This window comes from Castor canadensis, chromosome 1 (genome assembly GCF_047511655.1).
Source record: "Castor canadensis chromosome 1, mCasCan1.hap1v2, whole genome shotgun sequence".
In the NCBI taxonomy this organism is placed as follows: Eukaryota; Metazoa; Chordata; class Mammalia; order Rodentia; family Castoridae; genus Castor; species Castor canadensis.
In genome coordinates this window covers 56644536-56666556 of record NC_133386.1, presented here as the reverse complement: position 1 = coordinate 56666556, position 22021 = coordinate 56644536, and the positions used below count along the sequence as shown (strand labels likewise).

Genomic DNA, 22021 nt, shown 5'->3' with positions numbered 1-22021 from the left:
TGTTCCTTCCTACTTTCCTGCTCCCATTGGATTCTGCCCTGCCCAGAGACAGGAGGGATTTAGAGAGTTCACAGCCCAATGCTTTCTTTGACTAGTAGAAAGTCCCTTTGTGATAATTTAGCCTGCACATTCCCACCCCTAGGTTTCTAACACCTCATGTTAGTTTTCAATCTTTGCACCTGAGCCACATTTTTGTTTTCTGACTCCTCTTATGACCTCCTACTTCACATGTCTTACTCAGTTTGCTTTTAATATAATTCTGTTCTGAAGCTCTAGGCCATGACTGACACTCTAAGGTTCCAGAATATTTTGCAGGGTTTGGTAGCCTACCTATCTCTTTGGAAACTGGGTTATCATGGTTCATTATTTAACAAGTACTAAGTGTTAACTGAAGCCTTCCTGTGTGCCAGGGCCTGGCCACATAACAGGGAACCATAAGGACAATTCCTTGTTTACATAGTTGAGCAAGTGGCTAAATAAAGAAAGCAAGATAAATTTGTAGTACTGGGGTTTGAAGTCAGGGCCTCACACTTGGTAGGCACCTAAGCATTCTACCAAGATAATTTTGGTGACTGAGAAAAACTATGAAGACAGAACGAGTTCCAAATCAGCGGTAATACTATGATCAGAAATATGGCTCTGGCATAAGTGCTTCCAATTCCTTATGTTTAAATAAATGATGTTGCTGGGTACACTGATTTCTAAAATGTTTCTGGCTATGAGACTTAATCATGATTCGGAACAACACCCTGAAAAATCTCGGGAAGAGCCTTTGGATGTTGGGTAACCTTTCCCCAATGAGAAGGTTTGCAAGTATTGGGGATTCTTCTATGACCTCTATGACACAATATGCTATTTTTAAGAATGAAGCAACATGTGTGGGAAATAAGATTTTAATTATTTGATTATTTCAAGTTAATAAATAATATATTTTTTTCAGATGTGCACCTGACATACCAAGCATTGTCAAGTATGTGAGGAAACATTAGTGTAGCCTCTGTGGAAAGCAACTAGACAATAACTACTATGATACAGCAATTCTGGCTAAATTTCATTGCTTGTTTTCTTGTTCTTATAGGAAAAATGTCTGGATTGAGGTTTTGAAACTAAGTAGCAATGATGACACTGAGAATGCTAATGAGTAACAATGAAAATAATTAAGATGACACGTTTTGAAAAGCATTTCTTACCCTGACATCCTGGAAGGGTAAAATTTTATTTTCCCTTCAGACAGATTTTATCTTACCAAATGCTCATTTAGGAACTTAATTATGTATTGTCTTTTACTTTTAGTTAAACTTTCTCCATATCTTCCCAGCTAAACTGAACCACGGCCTTGATCATCCAGTTTTCAGTCTGGAAATTTCCCTGACATTAGCACACTGTTTTCATAGTCAATACATGCTTTTCCAGGAGATGAATAAAAAATCATAATTTTAATACATCAGTTTCTGTTGTATAAATAAATGACATACGTGAAATGAGCATGTGGAATTACTACTCACTGAAGAATCTTTCAAACTGTGATCCTCCTGATCTTTGCCTCCAGAGTAGCTAGGATTACAGGTGTGAAGAGTTTGATTTTCTAAGGAATAGGATTGCTATTCTTTTCTTGATATGCAGGTATTCCAGCCCGCAGAGCATTGCAACAAACACAGGGAAACAAATCTGATACGTAATTCCAAAGTTTATAAAAATGCACACTTCAGACTGCTTTCTGAACAAGGCTTTCAGGCCACTCCCAGCACAATGTAAGATGGTTTCTACCATGTTTCCCTTCCCCTTTTCATCCAGGAAACACACCTCTTGCCCCTTCTCTGTTCTATTTTGATTGACACTTGTATTTTTTCAAAGGGAAAAATCAGATTTTTAATATCAAGAGCAAAACACTATTTAATTTTCAATGATAGCAGAAAAAATGAGAGGATACAGGCAAATTTTTCAGCAATGTGGATGAAAGCAATCTTTATTTTTCCCTAATACTGGATCTAGCTTTGAGGTTCTCTATTTCTACCAGATATAAAGGCAAGCCTTTGTAGTGTGTTTTCATTTTTTTTCCTCCTTTTTTGTTTTTTTGATGTGAGCTGGCATCTCTTATGAAAAGATAAAGGCATCAATTAACTATACTACCAAGCCTCAAGGATAAAAGCCATTGTTGTGAACAGGAGTTAGGCCCGCACATGGTATCAAGTAAAGGCCTGGAAACAGCCCGCTGCCAAGGAAAACAGATGTCTGTCTCCTTTAAGGAGACTAAATTGTGTGTATATTAGCTATTGCTAATCTCTCAATTGATCTAACAAAGATGCTATTGATGGGCTCATTTGAGTGGGTTACGATCATTACCATTATCATCACCACAATAAAATTTTAAAATGTTTGACTCAACCAACTAGTAACAAACAACAATAATAAAACAGCAGCAAGAAGCCATCCTAAAAGAGAAAAGGATGCATCAAATCCAGAAATGATTGAGGGTCAGACAGGCTCTACTTCTACCCTTTGCTGTAAAGGCAAAAGTCCAGATGTGGGAAGTTGAGGAATTCCCCCACAAAACAATGAGTAATAGCAACCAACTCACAATCATAGGATGCACGAGACAATGATGAATTGTATATTACAAGCCTATAGAGGACAATCGAAATGATCACTTTCTTCCTAGTGGAATCCACTAGCAAAATTGGAACCAAAAAAAAAATTCCACTTGAGGTTTTTTGTACACTGTTTTTCCTGTTTTCCTAACACGGTTATAAATAAGAAAAAGTGCAGATGTCCAGACTCTTTTCTCTGTCGCATGACCGTGTTTCATCCTTTTATTAGGTTGCTCTTATTGTTCCTTTTATGTTGTGGTGGTGGTGTTTTTAAACTCCTCTGCACATGCTGTCCTCAGGACCTTTTCTGTCTTTTCTTTCTCTCTCAACTCCATTTGTTATTTTTTCAGGATTACTGGGAGAAGAAGGAGAGGAGAGTTAGGCACAGATCTCATGAGCCTGAATCAAAGGGAGCAGAGTGAAACAGAGTGTCTATGTAAAAATGAGAATGAACTCTGTCCTTCCAAAGCCCACTGTCTTCTCTCTGCCTTCTAGAAGCCAGTTCAGTCCATGTTAACATTCACACTGAGTGAACTGATCCAGAACTAGATCAACTTGAAGGTTAAATAAGTTCTGTATGACCTGACCAGTCATGAGAACATGGGAAAAGTTCTAAAGTCATTTTGGAAGTTCAGGTTCACTTTCTGGAAGAAGGGTTCAGTTTAGTAAGTAATGACTGATATTAATGCAAGGTTAGACCCAAACTTTGGCTTGCCTCAGAGCAGATTCCCCTGCTGCTCCTTCCAAGTATTTAAAGAATGGGCATTGTAAGAGGTCCATTGGTCCAAGTCAGAGATCTCAAAGTCATTTGAACTGCAGTGGGATTTACTGTGTTTTTCCTTTCCTTATATCAGTTCTGCTGGCAAAGTCCTATTAGAATGTGTGTTTGACTTCAAGCTCTTTTCACTTTTTAAACCGAATAGCCTCACTCACTCTTAAGAGATTCACAGCTTCTCCTAACAGGGAAAAAAAAAGTGTCCAAGCTCCTGGCCTTTACTTCACTGTTCAAGACTGTGTCTACAAGATACCAAACACCTAGATGTTTCCAGATTTTGGTTATTGGTCTGTCTGATGCCAAACATCTGGATAGTTGAAAACATCAGGATGTTTGGCATCAAGCAGACACAACATCTGGATGGCTGCTTGAGTTTTTCACTTTTTAACTGGATGTTTGGTGTCATGTAGACACAAGCTGAGGCTCTGACTTCATCCTATAACAGCCCCCAGGCTGCCAGGCTGGCTCCACATTCCCTTTATTGCAACTGACATTTTTACAAGAAAACTTTGCATTCTGTGTGATGCCTGTTGCTCTTATGCTCAGAAACAGATTTGTTACACGGGGGGGGGGGGGGAACTCAACAGAAAACAAAACAAAAAAACCCTCTCAACTCAGCCCAAACCGACCCCCAAGGGCCACATGCTTGAGCAAGGGTTGGAAGGAGCTGGAGAATTTCAGAATCACTATTATCTTTGTGAGAAAAATTATGACGCAACTTTAGTCAAAGGGGTGGCTGGAGAGAGAAGAAGGCCTCCAGATCTATTCTAAACAGCCTTCAATTTGGCTCACTCCCATTTCAGCCAAGGAATATTGCTTCCAGGCTGGCAAAGGTGCTGCTTCTAAATGGTTGTATATAGCTTAATGACAAATGGTGAAACAGTCCATAAGATACACCAGTGGTTCCCTAAAGGAAACAAGAGGGATGGTTTAGAAAACACCACTTTCTCCAGAATTTTTGAGCAAGTAAATTTGAGTAAATAAGATGCTCCATTTTGCATAGATTAGAAGAGAGTTTCACAATCAAAATGACGACTCACCACTCTCCCACTTTGGAACACTTGTGTTGCTGCTGAAAGTAAATTATCAACGACTAATGATGAAAGTAAGTTATCAACAACTATTTATTGACTACCTTCTGTGTGCCTAGCTGTCATGAACTGTCTGACTTCACACCCCTTTCTCACCCCTGCTCTTGCCAAGTGTACTTATTAGCTTCTCCGATGAGCTCACACCTGCCCACTCACTGTGAACAGCCCTGCTCTAAGGCACAGAAGGATCCCTGGCCTTCAAAAGCTGTTGGAACAGGTTCAAATTACTCTCTTCCATCTTATCCCTTCATGTCTGGCGTATGAAATCCCTTGCCTGGATCTTGATCCTTGACACCTCAATCCTTGGCTTGTGTTTTCAGTCTCCACTTGAGTCCTCACCATTTATTTGTTAGGTTTGAAGACCAGATTCTTTATCTCTGGGCTCCAATCTCCCCAACTCTGGATGATGTTTATTAGCTATTAGAATTACAGGATTTGCTTCTTCCTTCCTTATTTAATAGAAACCACTTGTGTAGTATAGGAGCTAGCTTCATGTTGATCTTTTTTTACCTGCCTTCTCCTCTCAGTGCTTGGGATTGAACCCAGGGCTTTGCCATGCTAGGCAAGTGCTCTGCTGCTGAGCAATTTCCTGAGTTCAAGCTGACCTTTTAATATACTGTGCTAGTTAGTCTTCACATGGGGTTGGTAATGAGATTGACCTTATAGACCACTATTTTACAGAGTAGAAACTGAGATTCAGAACAATTTAACAACTTGCCCAAGCTCACAACATAGAAACCAGCAGAGACAGAACCAGAATTCAAACCTAAGAGTGACTCCAAAGCTCACACAGTTGTCACTGCTCAGTATTGCCTCAGTTTGCCTTCTTGACTGCTTGCTTGTCTGGCCTCTAGCACTTTCAGTTTTCTTTACTTGACTAACTCCACTAGACCCTATGACTGACATTAGTTATTCCGTTTTTTTGCAGTACTAGGGTTTGAATTCAGGGTGTTGCATTTGCTGGATTAGCACTTTTCTACTTGAGTCATACCTCCAGCCTTAGGTTACTTTTTCTTTATTGGGCAACTAGTATTTAGTGCCACTCTTGGCAGACACTGTTTTGTACTGAGAATAAAATGGTGAAGAAGAGAAAACTCAGGTTCTGCCCTGATAGGCCAACTGGCTTAGTGCCTAGTGGGAGAAATGGATGAGTAAAAGTCAATTCTGATGCAGTATAATTAACCCAGTGACACGGGAACTAGATTTCTGTCCAAAGCTCTATGGTCTTCCTTGCTGTTGGAGCAATATGGTTCCCTTTTCTTTCCCCCATTCAGCTGACATTGAGTCCTCCCAAAGTAGGGTTGCAGTTAACCTACAGTGAGGCAGATGGAGGGACAGAAGGTTAGTAGTCTTAGGCTGCAATATGGGGGGGACTTAGAATTGAGTTTTGCTTCCCAATTGTGGAACTCAGTGACTCAGTCATAACTCTGGTGCTCCTATGTGTTTTCTCCAGCCTCCTTTGCCACCTGGGAGGTAAGGACTATGAGGTTCTAGGAATTATCTGTCTTGTCAGCCTTTTAATCAGAGGCCCATAGAGCTGTGAGCATTCAGCAAATAGGCAGATGTTTTGTCTAAATACCTCCTTTAATATTTTATAGGTGTTGTCTAGGATCGGAGCCGTACTTTTACTGCGGGCCAGGGCTTTGTTTTCTCATGCCCTGGTCACCTGGCATATGTAACCGCATATAGACCACATGAATTCTGACTTAGACTGCTATTTAGGGTCCCTTTCTATAATGTTTCCACTCCTAGATGAGACTTCTTGATGTCACAGATTACCCGAGTCTCATACAATGTTGCTGCACATGAATTAACATTGAACTTGAGACCATCAAGCATCTCCATTCAGGATCATTCACTGTAGTCTGGACAATTTGCTCTTGACTTTGTTCAGTACTGGTGATTTTCTTAGGAACATTAAGCCTAAAAAAGAAATGTAATCTCTCTCAGCACAGTGATCATATGTGTAAATAAATAGAAATTTGTTAAAGGAATTTAAAAAGGTAAAGTTAAAACAAGAAATGATAGCAGAGTTTGTCATGCACATCAATCACTCAATAACCGTTTGCTGATTTAAATTTGTTTGAACTGAAATGAGCTACAGTCTAAGTTTACCTGGGGAGATAAGATATATAGATATAAAATAATTAATAACCAATAATAACATACCTTAGGATTTCCATTTGATGTCAAATGCCCTGTAGATAAAGGAAACAGTCTTAGGGATTAGAGTTGTCAGCAAAAAACAAAACAGAACAAAAACTAGTAACAGACTCCAAATGAGTCTTCCAAATGATTTATGCTAGATGTGTAACCCCATGAAAAATGTTTAACAGATTAAGAGATTAAAGCATATTTAGAAATGAAATAATGTTCAAATTTGGCAAATTTTACCGCAATGTACCTTTCTTGTACTGGGGATTAAATATAAGGCCTTGTATATGCTACTCAAGCATTCTACTGCTGAGCTAACACCTCCTGTGTGCCTTGCTTTCATGCCAAGAAATAGAGCTGAGAAATGGACAAAAAGATATTATGTCTCCTTGGGACACCACGTTGGTGTGTCTGGGCTATAAATAAGAAATCAAAGGACAATGTAATAAATTCTTAAAAAGAATTATGTAGCAAGTGCTATGGGACCTTATTGGATGAGTAATACAACCTGTCTTTCTGGCCATGGCATAGGTAAGAGGACACCAGTAAGGGATATTGTAGGACTTGAGTCTTGAGAAATGACTATTAGGCCTTTCTTGGAGAAAGCATCCAAGAGAAATTAGAGGGGCAATGACTTGTACTGGCAAAACAGGACTTATGTTGAGGCTGGCCAGGAAGGTTAAGAACAGGCTATGAAGTGCATTCAATACCTTGCCAAAGGGACTGAAGGGGGTCTTCTGAAGCATTGTGTGGGCTTGTACTTCTTGACTGTGGATTCCAGAGTCCTTTTCTCTCTACTTTTCTTCTTCTCTCCTTAACAACCAGACCTGCTTAGCGTTTGTTGCACAGACTCATTTGAGACCAGCTCAATGTCAAAATGTAGGGTTGCAGTTCCTGTTTGCTCTCTGCAAGGATGCCTGAGAGCATCTTTTGCATTAGTTGGATACTGTCTTTGTTCTCATGGGGCAAAAAAACATCTAAAAGAAGGATGTCCCAGGATGTTCTTGGAGTCAGAATAATTGACTTTGCACATTCTTAGTGATATCTAGAAAGTTCAAAGCATTTTACTGCACATAGGGAACAGAATGGACCATGGGTCTCTCCAACATGATGTTTATTTCTGGCCCCTGATTCCAGAAACATTTATTTTAAAAGATGGCAAAGGATCAAAGCCATTCATGTGAGCTATACCTCATATTGTACAGGCTTGCAATTGTGATTCTTTTCTCCAAAGTATTAGACAAGTTTACTTCCATTTGGCTTTGGCAATGGTTTTTTTAAATTATTTCCTTTAGAAGACAGAGTGGCTTGATCAAAAGTATATAAAAACTCACAGACCCATAGAGGTAGTCATTCTTTCCTTTGGTCCCATGACAATGTACTCCAAGAATTACACGCACTTGTTTCTATTCTAGGAGTGGGATCCAGGTTTGAGATTTGCACGGCCCATTAGCCCATCTTTGTGTCCTGCTGAGCCTTCCTACTGTAAGCCAAGAGTACTCCATGTGCACAAAATGCTGATGGAATTCCCTGCTAGGAAAAATAGAACCTAAACCATACTCAATGTGGGGATTCACCTGTCCACAGCATTTTAAAGGAGATGCTGCACATCAAGACCCAATTTAGTAGGCCAGATTGTCTGCCATGAGGCACATAGGCTTGTTCCAGTACTGACTGAGTTCATAAAACAACCCTTTGCCTTGTGAGTTTTTATTACCGTCACCACTACCACCATCACGGCTATTATTTCCTTTTATATTTACTTTAAAGATTTTTTCATCTTTCCTAAAATATTTATTCTTAATTTCACATTTCACATCTTTCAAATGTCAGAGGGCACAGACAGATTGCACATGAGGTGTTAGGCTCATGTTGTCTCCTACCCAATGTTTCTCAAGTCTTAGTGCAAATGAATCACTTGGAGATTTTTTTTTTTAAGCAAGGCATGGTGGTATGCATACCTGCAATCCCAACACTTGGGAGGCTGAGGCAGGAGGATCAAGAGTTTGAGGCTGGCCTGGGCTACAAAACAAGACCTTGCCTCAATCTCCACCTTCAAGAAAAAATTAAAAAAACCCAACTTTTGTTTCAGGAGGTTGGAGTGGACTTAAGATTCTGCATTTGTAACAAGTTCTTAGGCAATGACGGTAATGCATATCCAAGGGTAGCATTGAGGCAGCCTGGTCATATGACAGAGAGCTCCTTCTATGGACCTTCTGGGTGAGATGAAGGTACAAGGGGAAGACCTTATATTCTTTTTTTCCCCTTCATTCATTTATTCATATGTACATATATTATTTGGGCCATTTCTTCGCCCTACCCCCTTCATCTTCCCCACATTGCTTCCAGGCAGAACCTGTTCTGCTCTCTTCTCCAATTTTGTTGAAGAGTAGATATAAGCAATAATAAGAAAGGCATAGCGTTTTTGCTAGTTGAGATAAGGATAGCTATACAGAGAGATTCCTAGCACTGCTTCCATGCACAAGTGTCTTACAACCCGAATTGATTCATCTCTACCTGACCTCTTCACTACTTCCCAGTCACCTTCCCATATTGTCCTCTGTCGTTTTCAGGTTACTGTATTAGCTCCTCTGCAGTGGGGACATCAAACACTTTTTAGTGTGCAATACTAATCAGTTAATCAGCAAAACTTAGTTTTGTTTTTGATTGAGAATGGTAAGTGACCCACAATTACACTCTTAGATTCTGTTTTCTGCTGCTATGACTGAATATCACAGACTGGGTAATTTATAAAGAGAAAAAAATTTGCAGTGCTCACCAGTACCTTAGATACCAGGCTCTAGCACATGGTCAACAAGTGCCCGACCACTGAGCTGTGGCCCCAGCCCAAGGAAAGAGACTTAATTCTTACAGTTCTGGAACCTGAGAAATCCAATGCTAAGAGGCTGCAACTGGTAACTGGCTGCTTGCTATATTGTAACATGGTGGAGGGCACCACATGGTGAGAGATCACCTCCGGAGCAAGCTTCTTTTATAACAAAGTCACTAACCCACTTCCCTAATGACATTAACGAATTTATGAGGGCAGAGCCCCATGACCTAATCACCTTTTAGAGGTCCTTCCTTCCAATATTATCACAGTGGAAACTGAATTTCAACCTGAGCTTTGGAGGGAACATTCAAACCATAAAGCACACTTTCTCATCTAATTTTGTCAATAGGTTATTGTTTATAAGCAATGTTCTAACTTTCCAGGAAACATAGAGTGGTCATTATTAAGTGATTTCCCAAGTCTTATTACTTTTGGGGTAAGTGAAACACATAATGATTTACTTCCAGAGGGGAATGCTTCCCAATATTTTCATTTCATGACATGATAGAAAAATATAATGTTGATAGAAAAATATAATGTTGATGGTAAGCCACACACTTATTTCCCTGATTGGCAAGCTTTGATTTTTTGTGATAATTCCTTGGCTTCAGAAATTTATCTTTAAAATATAAATAACACAGGAATAGTAACATCAAAGTTATTCTCGGCTTAAAGTTCAGTAGGGATTGAGTGCTAACCCAGATAAAAGGAGAACCTGGCTACAACCTAGAGCACACCAAGGATGAAAGAGGGGGAAGACAGAGAAAGTGGGTGGTGGAAATATATAGAAGGTGGGTCCACTTTTATCAGATTTTTGCCTAAGGTTTGGTTCTTTCAGCAATAATCACACTTGTCCCAATTATTTTCTCCTCTCCCAATATACATTATGAATCTATGTAAAGACCAAGTATTAAAAAGTAAAGTGGTGAGAGATATGGACAGGCATCTGTCTTTGCATAGAGCATTTCCATTGTCAATGACTTTAAATAAAAAATTCTTTTGAGATGTTTCTATGATAAGGAATTATCACTCAAGCCTATGTAAATGGATAATTCTCTCCTACATTTTTCTTTTTTGCAGACCAGAAGCCAGCAAACATTCTCTATAAAGGAAAAGAATAGATAAGAGATATTTTAAACTTTGTGGCCCATACAATATTCAGCTATTGTAACATCCACAGACAATGTATCAACAGATGGTCTTGGATGTGGGCCAACTTAACTTTATTTACAAATACAGGGAGTGGGAGGGATTTGGCCCATGGCTTGTAGTGTGTGACTCCTTTATGGAAAAAACCTTATATGCCAATTAATCTAAAGTAAAAGTTGACCACAGAAAAGAACAGAGTATATCTACTTGCAGGGCAAATGGACAATCACAGAAGCATGAAGACAGACCCCCCTCCAGTCTCACCTGCCAAACACAAGTACTCACCCAGAGCCTCTAGAACGTGGTTGTAGATATGGCTGTAAGTGAGAAAAATGAGATTTTGTTGAGACAAATATTCTATGAAATAGTCCTTCTATGTCAGCCTGGCTGATGGATTTGAAATGCTACTCTTCTGTATAGACTTTTGCTTTTTTGTGGAGGGTTTCACCAGGTATTTGTCATATATGAGATAATACTGAGAGCCAGGTGTCTGAAAAATATACTGCAAGTTGGTATAGGTTGAATTTTTATGTTTTATTGAAATTCTTCTTTGACCACACACCAATTTATCTCTATCTGTGAGCCTGTGAGACTATGCTAATTTGGATGTCTGTGATTTGTGAAGTGGGACCATGTAGCAGTTTAAATTGTACTTTCTTAGTTTCTCAAAAGAAGCTAGATAAAGACTCTAAATATGATGATCCCAAAATACAATGGATAAGTGAATTTGTTAGGATTGTAAGACATATGCACATTAATTGTATTTATTATGTAAACATGGACATATTTAGAGGTCAAATTTTTCTTCCTGTGTGGCCCTTCTTCCATTATCTATTAAACTGCATTTTAAATGTAAATTAAAGGTATCTAAATATAAGCACTTTTATTTTAATTGCACCAGTAGCAATTTACTTCACTCAATTATGCTTCCATTTTTTGTTTTGTTTTTACAGGAAGTAGAATCCTTGTCACCAGATAGAACTGTAGGTAAGACCGGGATTTCTTGTTTGTAATAAGTGTGTTGTTCTCATTATGCCTTTTAACATTTATCCTAAATCAACCCTTTAATCTAGGAGTCTTTGATCCTAGTTTCTTTCCAGAGTCTTCAATACCAGAACTTCCCCTAGTTATTCTGTGTAAATTGATATCATGGATGTTAGAAGGCAATAAATGAACAATGTCACATCTAGTATTTATAACAACAGGGATTATTAACTTAATTACCTTATCCTTTTGAAATATCTGAAGAAGAATTATGACCTCTGGGACACCAGCAACAGCCACCTAATCTATTAAATTATAGCGGCAATGCCTCCGGCAGGCACCCAACACAGTCTGGCTTATTGCAACCACCATTATAGCAACTAGCGGTGTTTAGTCTCCACGGAATTCTAAAGGCTGAGTGTGTATTTCATCAAGTAAAATTTCAAAATTAAATTCGAGTACAAATGTCAAGTGTCAATTTTTAATTTTGTTAAGCGAAGTCAATTATCAAAACTCATCTATCTCTAAAAAGAAGGACTATTCAGACAACAAAATAGTGAATAGGAAATAATATCTAATTAAAGAATAGGTCTTTATGAAAAACTCCATACATTATCTTTATTTTTCTATTTTAATACTGATTGGAGAACACATGTATAAATCACAAAAAAGACAGAGGGAATCAGGAAATGTTAAAGTCTTAAAATTAGAAAGATTGTTTGCTGGGTTTGGATAAAAACTATTTGAAATTATTCTTTTCTAGCAAGTGAAGCTAAAAGAATGATTTAAGAGTTTAAGTCAGTGGTAAAGCTCAGAGGTATTGTGCTTACCCAGCATGTATGAGGCCCTGCACTAAAACAAAGAAAGAAAAACAAGTCTTTCTTTTAAGAATTGTAATTCTATGGGACATCTTCTTTCAGAAGAGTAAATTGCCTTTAGCATGTCATCCATGGGATTACACTGCAGGGAGATTTATCTCAGTGTTTTCTAAACTTTTCAGGTGGCCAAATGAAAGTCATTCATCAAGAAGGCTATTAGTGTAGTGGTTTTAACTGACTGATATTAATAGCCATATACAAGTATTAAAGAATGGTGGTCATTCTATATAAAGCAGTATTTCCTGGTCAATCTATTTTTAAAACATTTTAAATGGAAAAATTATACCCCACAGAACAAAAAATTGCAAGAAATTTTTTCAGATCCTTTCCTATCCAGTTCTCATTTCCTGTCCACTGGCCTCAGGGGTATAAACCAACCAAAATTTCAAAAGCTCTTGGAAAACAGAAGCTGTGTGTGTGTGTGTGTGTGTGTGTGTGTGTGTGTGTGTGTGTTGGGGCAGATAGAGATAGAAGGGCAGTAAAATCAAAACAGGTTAAAAATATCCCTCTTTCGATAATTTACCTGTTTCTTCTAAAGACTCAGATATGTGAGTGCTCTGGCCTTGTGAATTTCCCAGTGATAGGCACAACCTGATTGATGATGTGCTGTGATGAGAGAATCCAGTGGAAGTATTCACTGAAGGAACATAAATGATAGGGGAGACACCAAAGTTATCTCATTGTCAGGGTGATCAATGACTAAGCTACTATAAATATCAACACCTAATTCATTACACAGTAAAACACACAGAGGATACTAACTGGGACTGACCGGGTGTAATCCAAGGATTCAATTCCCTTTGGAGTTGGAGGCTGAGAGAGCATCGCAGCAGGGAGTGCAGAATAGAGAGGATGGAGGTAATCGAGCCTAGATGCAGGAATCAGTGTATGCCTGGGCACAGCCATGAGGGTAGCTAAGGACATGCTGATGCAGAGAGAGGAGGGACCTTTACAAAGTGATACCTTTGCATTGTGAGATTCTATAACAATACAGGAAACTGACATTAGGATCTATGATTTCCTGTAAATGGAGAATCTAAAAGAAAAAAAGCCACATATGTCAACTATCAATGGAGATGTCACCCAAAGATTTCTCACTCTGTATCAGGGACAAACATATGTGGGATAAAATAGGAGTTCAGAGCACAGTAATCCTGGAAGATAGATAGAGTGTGTGTATAAAATGTTCCCTCAGATCATTGATGGTGACCTGTCTTCATTAATGAGCTAATGAAGAAAGAATACTGAAAATTACGAGGAGGAATCTGTTGTGGGCACTGTCTGAGGGCTGTCTCTAGTCAGCGGACCAATCTGTTCTTCAGAAAAAGGACAGGGTGGATAAATAAGGAAGTCACTTATTTGGTAACTGCCTTCTGCTACCATTATTGGCAAATTATCTTCACTATGCACTGCAAATGACTACTGTTCATAGATCGTCCTCTGGTTATTAGGAAGAAAGAAGTCTAAATGCCAAAAAAGGATAAACAACATAGAGATAAATATTTCGAAACAGTCCAGATTCGGAAAATCCTAATACGTTGCTAAACTTTCAACATTTTCCTCACCACAGAATGACTCCTCTGAGAACAAAGCTAATTGTTGACTTCAAAGAACTCTGAGCAAGTTCAGTGGATGGAAAGAATTTGGCTGGCAATTGGGTGAATCAAATCTAGTTTTTCTATCACATGTGTGGGTTTGTGTGTGTGTACAGTAAGTGAATATTTCCTCAAAATTTTACTCACTACCTGAAGTATTTCTCAATGTTTCAAATGCACTGGAGAGGAACTACCCTTCTTATTTGATAGCACTGCAAAGCCCTCTCTGGGTTGCTTTATATCTGGGCTACACCCAGACAATGTAAATTGTAGACTCTGTTGGTTTCCAAACCTAGCTGGGGCTTACACTCTATAGAGATCTTTAAAAGTCTTTCTTGAGTTTTTACCATGGTCCTACTGAATCAGGACCAACATCCTGATGTTCCATCCAAGGTGGAAACTTTAAATCGATATGTATTTGTACAGGTGCCACTGAAACCAGTCTGGGTGTACACTTACATTTAATTCAGTTTGGCGGTAATTCTCATGAATCACTTATCTAAACAGCTCAATTGACACTGTAAGCAACAGCTCTTGGTTCCTATTGAAGTTATTCCCTCAATAACAGCAGATCTGGGTTGACCCTCAAAGACTTTAACCCTAATGGAATTACCTCTCCATTCTCACCACATGAGACACTACTTTGCATTCTTACCTTTCAAAGAACATGTTCCACCATGAAATTCTAACAGATTCTGGTCAACCTGGCCTTGAAATTGCCTGGACAATGGTACTGATTCTCCCAAAATGGAGTTAGGTGTCTCAGAATCCATCCTTCAGCAAGATGCTAGCCTGGGTTCCAAATAAGCAATATAAGACTGGACAATCTCTCATCTGCCGTATGAGACATCATGAATAAACTCTTGGTTCTGTTCATTCTTCCTGTTTAGTTTCCGTTTACTCAGTTCCTCGGTCTTAGAAACCTCCTCAAGTCTGTTAGAGTTCTCAACTGTATAGAATTGAATGCAAGAGACAAGAGCACAAAGTTCAAAGTCTCAAGACTCTTGGTGCTTGGAGTTTTGGGAGCACTAACTGTCACTGGAGGACAACTCACTTTGATTGCTGCTTTTCCTTTCTTTCAAAGTATTTTGGTAAATCAACTTCTACTAGCATCCCATATGGTGTATTTGTGATTTTGGCAGAGGAAAGCCAGGCGTTTCAAGATCTCAGAGTTCATTTTTTTCCTGAAGAGGCAAGAGAAATGTGTACTTGTTTTCCTCCCTGGGGAATGATTCCTCATGAGTCATTGGCTAGGGCAGTTTAAGAGGCACTGCCTTTTTTCTTTCCAGTCCAATCCCCTCTTTCTTGTTGGGTTTCAGCAGTTATAGAAGTTGGCAAGGAAGAATACATACATTATTGTATTTATCCATTAATCACTTTATGTCAACATGTACTTCTCATTCCTATGTTCCAAGCATTTTCAGGGATACAAAACAGAATAAATTATATAGAATTTCTAGTCAAAGTAGAAAGTGATTAGGAACAAGTAAGAAGAACACAAAGAGTGCTACGTGCGCTTTGCAGTCAGGGCTCAAATATCTTACAATGGAAAAGAAGATTGTGGGGAGAGGTTACCTCTCTTTCCCTTCCTATTTCCAGTCCCCCTGACTCTAAAGTGTATAGTGTAACACAACACTGGAAATACCTGTGAGGTCTTCTGTTTCAGGAGTCTTTGTGAAAGTGCCAGCATTCATGGAGTCGAGGAGGACTGAGTCTAGCTCTGCAGCAGAGTGCTTCATGATCACCTGAGAACTGAATGTGACAATTCCTGCATGTACCTCCAAGAGCTGGATTCCCAGTACTGGGGTCCCTCATGTCACCTCCAGGTACATATGCAAAATCCTCCCAGGCATATATCAAAGAAGGCATCTCTTCCTTGAGATGATTAACGTTTTGAGGACCAGAACCCTGACTTAAGCTGATTTTATATTTCCCACAACACCTAATCCACAGAAAGACAGAAAGAAAAGAGCAGTTGAACTACCACCAACAGGTGTTGGCGAGGATGTGGGGAAAAAGGAACCCTCTTACATTGTTGGTGGGAATGTAAACTAGTACAACCACTCTGGGAAAAAATTTGGAGGCTACTTAAAAAGCTATACATTGATCTACCATATGATCCAGCAACACCACTCTTGGGGATATACCCAAAAGACTGTGACACAGGTTACTCCAGAGGCACCTGCACACCCATGTTTATTGCAGCACTATTCACAATAGCCAAGTTATGGAAACAGCCAAGATGCCCCACTACTGATGAATGGATCAAGAAAATGTGGTATCTATACACAATGGAATTTTATGCAGCCATGAAGAAAAAGGAAATGTTATCATTCGCTGGTAAATGGATGGAATTGGAGAACATCATTCTTAGTGAGGTTAGCCTGGCCCAAAAGACCAAAAATTGTATGTTCTCCCTCATATGCCGACATTAGATAAAGGGCAAACACAACAAGGGTATTGGACTTTGATCACATGATAAAAACGAGAGCACACAAGGGAGGGGTGAGGATAGGTAAGACACATAAAAAATTAGCTAGCATTTGTTGCCCTCAACGCAGAGAAACTAAAGCAGATACCTTAAAAGCAACTGAGGCCAATAGGAGAAGGGGACCAGGAACTAGAGAAAAGGTTAGATCAAGAAGAATTAACCTAGAAGGTAACACACATGCACAGGAAATTAATGTGAGTCAACTCCCTGTATAGCTATCCTTATCTCAACTAGCAAAAACCCTTGTTCCTTCCTATTATTGCTTATACTCTCTCTTCAACAAAATTAGAGATAAGGGCAAAATAGTTTCTGCCGGGTATCGAGGGGTTGGGGGGGAGAGGGAGGGGGTGGAGTGGGTGGTAAGGGAGGGGGTGGGGGCAGGGGGGAGAAATGATCCAAGCATTTTATGCACATATGAATAATAAAACAATAAAAATTAAAAAAAAAAGAAAAGAAGAGTTGAGCATATAGAGCACACACTTTATGGCATGAAATGGTCACTGTCACCCATTTCACAGATGTAGAGACATGTGAGGAAACGATCAAGCAGTTGACCTAGGTCATGAGTGGTGTGTGATAGAACCTAGCTATGGACTTAGACCTCCTGACTCCAAGTCCAGTGCCATTTCCATGTTGTCACACAATGTACCCAGAAGTTACTCAATATCTGCTGAATGGAACTAATCATAGACAAAGTGGTGCTTCCAGAGCATCGGTGAAGAAAGATGAACTTTGGGCCCTTTCTCTGGAACTGGTGCTCAGACCTCAGCATTGGGGTTCACAGGCTATTCCTCTACAGACATAGTTATGTGATGTCTGCTGCCAGTGCCTGGGGTGTTTAGAGTCCTACCCAGCACTGCCATCACATCTTTCTTCCTTCTCAATTCTGTAATTGTAACAAAGACTGAGTAGAGGTGCAGTGTGATGCTGCCAAAAAGATCCTTTTCTGGCTGCCCTGTGAGACAGAGAAAGGGCAAAACCCATACATGAGGTCCCACTGTTTTCTTCTCAAAGTTGCCTTTATTTGTAATGGATGCCCAAGAAAAATCTCACACCCCTATTTCCTGAACAGTTGACTCCATCCATAAAACGTATGACATTATGCAAATGATTAAGGTTGTTGAAAGTTTGCATCTATAGCCACAGTAAGAATTTTCTGTAGTACTTATTTAGCATGCGATTTTCTTTCAAGATATTAAAATCACATTTATTTTTTACTTAAAGTAATTCATACTAAAGTTTTTTTTTATAATAGTCTATGAATCAATTGCAGAAGAAAGACAATTAATTGAATATTGGATAGCTACTGCCTGCATGGAAATTTGTGGTTTGAGGTACTTAGATGAAAACTTTACTACCAATTTAAATTATTCTCATTAAGTATTTTCTGTACTCTGAGATAAAAAATGTTTATCAGCTTTATTTCCCCTTCATGGTTCAAAGCCTTTATCTTGATTAATCAAATCTTTTGGTTTTCTTCTTCAATGCTATGATTCACTGGTTTCCTGTCATTTCACTCTGCAGAGTCTGGTTTTCCCATTGATAGCTTGCCATATAGTCTCAGCAACAATAATTAGCCTGAAGTAATTTGAGGCTGTACTTGTGGCTCCCTGACTTGTTTGTGTCTACAGGGAGACGGTCATGACCAAACAAAACAACAACCAAAAGGAAAAGCTACCAGGTCCTCCTGGTTTTGGACAGCCCAGATGTTATTTACAGCTTTGTTTATGAACTATTTTCTTGACCCTGCTGGCTAGACTCCACACACTTTGTCATTTTGGAGCACACACGTCCTGTCACATGGTGACAATGTGCCCTGAACAAGTAAACACACTGGAAGCCTATTATAAGGGTAGAATAGTTTTTTAACATAACATTGTGCTCCCCTTTTGTCTGCCCCCCCAAAAAAAGACAAAGGAAAACATGGAGAAAGAGAAGTGAACACGGTTGCATTTTTAGATTTTCAAATAACCATAATTAATGCTACCATTTTGAAACTCCTACTTGGACAAATTGTTATAAATGAAGAAGTTAGACAACTCTTAAGCCCAACACAGAGGCGCTCAAACTCTCATTGTATGACAAGCTATATTTATAAACCCCTGGTACAGATGCAATCAGAATGTACAATTGCTATAGGTGTTGGGGAAAGGTAGCAAACAGTCATTTCAGAGTTATATTTCTTATTGAAAATATAAGGAATATGGCATACTTCAAATTAGGAGGAGGATTAGCTAAATTATAATCTGTCCCTGCAGTGAAGAGCTACATTGTCCTTTTTACTTCTGCCATCCCCAGGGTTCTCTCTGGCAAGCCCTCCTACCTAGCCTCTCATTCCTACATTCTGTTGTTTGAACCAGTTGCCCACTGTGTTCCCAACCCTCTCCACCATGCTTCTTCTTGAAGAATTCTCTATGTATTTGACTTAAGCTCTGGACAATTTTGCTCTACCTGAGCCCTGCATATCCCCCTAGAATAGCTCTGCCCACTTGGCACTCTTAGGACGAAGCTGCTACTTTCTTGTGCCTCTGCTCTCACAGAATCTGAGGTTAAGTGGAAAGTTACTTTGTTTCTTGCTCAAAATCTCCCATTCTTTTAATGTTCAGTCATGAGGAACCAGGCTGGTATTATTGAAATAAATTACTGATAAATGGTCTTTCTTTCTCACTAAGGATTTTAGCACATGCTCACTAACTTTCCATCTACCACTCCTCCTGACATCATTTTTGGGGACTTCAGAACCCCCATAGATAAGTTAGTGTGATGTGCTCAAAGTTCCTTGCTTTTCTCAGTTAAGATGTTCTTCTCCTTTCTAACATTTCTTCATGGTTGTATCCTAGAATTTGACCTTATCAATTGATGCACTGCCTCCAAAATTTCAAGCTTGCTACTCTCTGTCCCCCATTTCCTGCATCTCCACTTCACTTATTATAGTATTCTGACTCCATTTCTTCAACCAACAAAGTTGCAGATTCATCTATCCTACCATTTTTCTGTGACCATTACATGCCACTTTCCCTAGACTCTATGGTTGATTGCTATAATCACTTCTTTTGCATATGCTCTCAATCCTTACAAATGATTCCCCAAAATTCATGGCCACTCAGAGCCTGAGAACATGCCTTTATTTGGAAATAGGGTTTTTGTGAAGTCAAATGATGTTGGAGTGGACCTAGTGCCCTTCTAAAAAGAGAAAATAGACAAACAATGACATGGACCTAGGGACGAAGTCCATGTCAAAATGGGAATGAGAATGGAGTTAAGCTGTCACAAGCCAAGGAATGCCAAGGATTTCTCAGAATCACCAGAAGCTAGAAGAGAGGCTAGACAGAGCCTCCAGAAGGGACCAGGTCTGCTGCAATCTTGGGTTTAGGCTTCTGGCCTTCTGAACTATGAGAGAATAAAATTCTGTTGTATGGAGCCACCATGTTTGTGGTGATTTGCATAATCCCTGGCTCCTCTCTTTCTGCATTATACTCATACAGGAAAAACTCCAACACCCACTAAACCCAGCTTCCCCTTTTTCTGGTCCTGTATGTAGAAGGCAGATGGAGGTAAAAGAAAGCTCATGGATATGCTAACTTGATTTACTATACAATTTTAACCACAAATTTTACATGGTCTCGACATTGCCTGGCAATTCAACTACACTTTGTAGTGTATTTCTCTGTTTTCTGGGGCAAATATTTCATACTTTCTTTTCCTTAGAGGAAGGAAAATAGAAAATGTGCGTACAAATGCAGATGGGTTTTTAGATTTGGTGGATGGAAGAATAATTCTTTCTTTTCCCATTGCTTCTATTTTTCTAGTATAATAAATGTTAGAGTTACCAACTGTGTTTCAGGAGGACATCTCTGACCAGATGTGAGGAAAGGTCTGAATAAAGTGAGGCATGATGAGCCATTTGGACTTCTTTCTAAGGCCAGACCGCATGTTTTGTGTTTTTGATCCCATCCTCCTTGTCCTATTCAGGGATTTTCCTCCTATAATTTTCATTTACTTGTCCCTTGCATTATCCATATCCCCTTCTTGATTGGTCATGACCAGTAGGATACAAAGGTATGATATGTACTGTCTTATACAAATGCTTCTGGAATCCAGCACGACTCCTTTATTTTCCGCCCCCGTATAATAAAATTCCCCCAAAGAACCATCAAGATTAACTATCTCACATGAACTCACTCCAACGTATTCTCATTTCTTCAGTAACTTCCATCTTGTCAAGTGCAGTGTTAAGTTTTAACCCTTAATTTTGTTTTGTTTTGATTTTTTTTTGAGACAGCGTCTTGTTATATATTGCTATGTATCTAGGGTAGCCTGGAAGTCTTATTATTTATTTATTTTTTTGGTGGGACTAGGGTTTGAACTCAAGCTTCCCGCTTGCAAAATAGGAGCTCTACTGCTTGAGCCACACCTCCAGATCATTTTGGTCTGGTAATTTTGCAGATGGGAGTCTCACGAACTATTTGCCTGGGCTGGTCTTGAACTGCAGTCCTCTTGACCTCAGCCTCCCAAGTAGCTAGGATTATAGGCATGAGCCTCTGGTGCCCTGCTGGCCTGGAAGTTTTTAGGTAACACAGGCTGGCCTCAAATTCATGATCCTCCTGCTTCAGCCTCCAGTGCTGGAATTACAGGCATGAGCTACCATGCCTGGATTTAACCTTCTTCTGAATGATTTCTTAGCAGCATTTAAAGCAGTTGATCACAAGTCTTTTCTTAAAAAATATTTTCTTTCATTGATTTCTCAGATATCTCAGTTTTCATGGACTTTCGTTCTTAGTTCCTAGGTGTCCAGATGTTCAGAGTTCAGCTGTCAGAACTCTCTGCCTCTGTCACTGCATACATGCAATTAGAGAACCTCAACCTGCCACATTACTTTAAAAACCATCTATATGCTAGTCACACAGATTTTATCTGTAGCCCTTCAGAGCTCCAGATTCATGGATATTCAATTCTTATCCGGCATTTTCATTAAGAGACATATCAAATTTAATGTGTACAAAACCAAGCAATTTCCTTGTCTCACAAGTTCAATGCTGTTCTATGCTTCCCCATCTCATATATGCCCTGGTTGCTCAGCCCAAAGCACTAGATATTAATTACTCTGGGATCCTTCATTTTGTTGCACATCCAAATTGAGCACCATGTCCTCTTCTAGCATTCTACAACTGCCACCCTGGCCCCAACCTACATCAGGTACTTCAAGAAGCTTCCTAACTGACTTCCCATTGGCCTAACTTACTCCCTCACTACTGCTTGTTAGTCACACATTATCCATCACCTCTGCTCCAGGTTGGAGTGATTGGGAGGAGCCAGGTCAGTTGAAACCTGTGAGCCATGATAATGTAGTTTTAATTTTGTTCTGAGTGTCATGGAAAGTCTTTGGAGCATTTGGCATATGGGGAAAGACAGGATCTGATTCATATTTTAATTAGACTGTTATGGAAATCCTGACATTCTCTACCAGGATAAGTCTTATGTCT

At 39.3% G+C, this 22021-nt stretch overlaps 1 long non-coding RNA gene across 2 annotated transcripts in view; it reads right to left on the bottom strand.

Annotated features, from left to right (window-relative positions):
• Window positions 1-1202: 1202 nt before the first annotated feature.
• Window positions 1203-22021, bottom strand: part of LOC141424228 (uncharacterized) — a 267525-nt gene continuing 246706 nt past the window's right edge. Inside the window, exons 2-6 of one of the 2 annotated variants that reach the window (XR_012449216.1) lie at window positions 12976-13089; window positions 10876-10907; window positions 6624-6652; window positions 6234-6377; window positions 1203-2943 (exon numbers count right to left, since the gene is read on the bottom strand). This is a non-coding gene — a long non-coding RNA (uncharacterized lncRNA). The remainder of the gene's footprint in view (window positions 2944-6233; window positions 6378-6623; window positions 6653-10875; window positions 10908-12975; window positions 13090-22021) is intronic. The other variant, XR_012449217.1, reaches the window with a different exon arrangement.